The 2,721-nt window shown below is 42.4% G+C and overlaps 1 long non-coding RNA gene across 1 annotated transcript; it reads right to left on the bottom strand.

Moving 5' to 3' along the window:
* Positions 1-247: 247 nt before the first annotated feature.
* On the bottom strand, positions 248-2,721 carry LOC136209341 (uncharacterized). Its single transcript, XR_010677503.1, has 3 exons — positions 2,504-2,721; positions 1,498-2,428; positions 248-1,203 (listed from the first exon to the last, which is right to left on the bottom strand). It is a non-coding gene; the product is annotated as an uncharacterized lncRNA (long non-coding RNA).

The following is a 2,721-nucleotide window of genomic DNA, read 5'->3' on the forward strand; positions in this document are numbered from 1 at the left end:
CCGCTAGCAGGTTCCTCAACCTCCAAAAGATCAAGGGAACCTTCCGAAATCCTATGAGGAAAATGATTCCTCACAGAGTTCGATTTTCTTGAGGAATAAGGAACCCTAGCTCTATAAGAATTCCTAAAGAGATGACAAAACCTAAACCTCAATAAACACTATAAAATAACCATTACATGGAACCAACAAATGGACCGTATGGTTAAAAAGGGAAGCTTCATACACACTTGTAAAAGAAAATAGATGATTAAAAAATGCACTTCATTTACAAAAATTGTTCATTATAATGTAAAAATGAAATTACAAAAGAAAGAACAGCAAAGAGACAAGCCTAAACACCCAAATTCGACATCGTTTCATCATCAAAATCCGAATCAGACTCCCAAGGGCGATCCACATTTTCAAGACCAGCATGAGCATGAAAAGAAGGATCAAATTCTGGGTAAGGCTTGGTATCATCGGGAGCTTGCACATTTGCCCAAAATTGCATATCTGCATTGGGATACCTCTCCTTTGTGGCCCTCAGCATCTTCACCTGGTAACAGTTCATTCTAACATAACCGATTTCATGGGTACTCTTCACCTTCGCAAGATGGCTTCGCTTCTCGTCAGATAGATTCTTCCGAAGCTAAGAAATATCGGAAGATTGCTTTTCGGAAAAAGCTTGGAGTCTTAAAATTTCTGCTTTAGCATCCAACAAATCATCCTCACATGTTTTCAACTTCCCGTCAGACTCAGCAAGCTGAGCAGAGAAATGTCAAGTGACTTCGGCAGCTTCTGCCTGAGAAACATACAAAGCCTTCTCTAAACTAAAAACTCAGGTCTCCCATTCATCACGCTCCGCCTGAAGATGATTCTGTTGATCCTCTACACAGTGCGAACTTACATTAGAAACTGTCAATGCCTCTCCGAACTCTTGCACAATTCGATGATGAAGGCTTTCGGAGGCGTTCAGTCGCCCTTCAGCTTGTATCCAAGCTTCTCGTATAGCTATATGTTCACCCTGCAGTTTTAAACCTTATTGTAGGGAGGTGACCTCCTCATCTTGGCATGCTAAAAGATCACGAGCCTTCTGCAGGTCCGCCTGAAGGCTGAGTGTGAGTTGGTCTCGAGCTTCTAGCATTTCAATTCAGCAAAAGGCCACCTTAAGACGCTCATTAACTTCCGAATTGGAAGACAACACTTAAAAACGAGAGTAGACACCTAGAAGTCAGAAACAAAAAACACAGAGGCTTAAAAATAGAAGGGAAGGCAAGAAACTTGAGATTTACAGATGCTATTTATCTCAATCATCTCCTGATCACTAGCTAGAGCAAACAAATTGGTCTCTATAGGAATCCTTGTCAACTAACTAATGGATTCAGTAATCCGAGGATACTCTAAGCGAGGTCCCGCATGATATCTATCTAGCAAAAGCTGTGAAAAAGAAACAGTCAAAACAAGTAGCACAAACAACTGAGGGAAAAAGCATAAGTTTGTTCATCATAAAGAACTCACGTTTTGCAGACTAAACTCAACATATCAGGTCAGCGCCTCTAGAGTAATAGGAGCCTCAACAGGAATGGATGTAGGCCACTCAGGAACTAATCTTGAGGCTTTCCCACCACTTGGAGAAGCAACAATTGGCGCAGAGCGAAGGATGGGAGCAAGAGGAGTAGACACTGGTAAAGACTCCTTATCTCTCAAAACTGTCTTCGCCCGCTTCTTTGAAGGCAAAGGATCCAAGAGAGGACCTTCATTTTGACCTTATTTGTATACCAGAAACTGATGGAGTCCCACCTGTAGAAAGGATTTATTCCTCGAAAGACCCTATTGTGCCACAACTGCAATAATGGCTTCACCCAAAGACGTAGGAATCCTGTCCACCCCCCAATCTCGGTAGCACTTTCCTCTATATTACCAAAAGGGACTATTGCTAAGTTCCTTAGCTCAGCCTGATCAATGCACTAACCATCTTCTGCAGCATCATTGAAATGTTTGTCCTTCTGAGGATCATAGTTCTCAGTCCTGGCTGCGGCCTCTTTAGTACGTGGAGCATCCCCTAGCATGCAAATCTTCATCTTAGGTCGAGGGATGTGAGGCAATTTCACGGAGCAACTGAAATGTTCATCCTTTTGTAGATCATAGTTCTCAGACTCCATCTACAGCTCAATTATCTCAGTGAAATGATGTTTCTTCTCTTTTAAGGCATTCACAAATCTGGTCTTGGCAAAAGTTCCTACCTCAACCTTCATATTAGCTTGAGTTTCATCTCGAGCTTCGGGAACAATCCCTTCGGAAGAACCCAACATTTCTTCAACTTCCATCACGGTGGCGGAGGATGATTCCCTTAGAATCTTACTCGAACTAGCAGGAACTCGATAGGAGATGGGAATCGCTACCAGAGGTTCAACATTCAGCCCAATGATACCAGAAGCTGAGGTCATGGCTACAACACAGATGAGGCGAATATTAAAAGCATTATACCAAAAGAAGTCTAATGAAGTAATTTCAAAAGACTTACTAGAGGATGAAGCGCCTTTAGTAGCCTTTAAAGGGCTATTAGAGTGCCTGATGGAGGGTTTAAAAGATAAAGCTTGAGAGGGGCTAGTGCGGCTAGCGGTAGCTTCGATCTCTTGAAGACTAGCAACTTCAGCTTGTCTTGCTACAGCCTCAACTTCTTTCTAGCATGTTTCTGAGCTGTCGATTGATGAGCTAACAATTTCAGCCACACATTATTCA

The sequence above is a fragment of the Euphorbia lathyris genome, chromosome 10 (genome assembly GCF_963576675.1).
Source record: "Euphorbia lathyris chromosome 10, ddEupLath1.1, whole genome shotgun sequence".
NCBI lineage: Eukaryota > Viridiplantae > Streptophyta > Magnoliopsida > Malpighiales > Euphorbiaceae > Euphorbia > Euphorbia lathyris.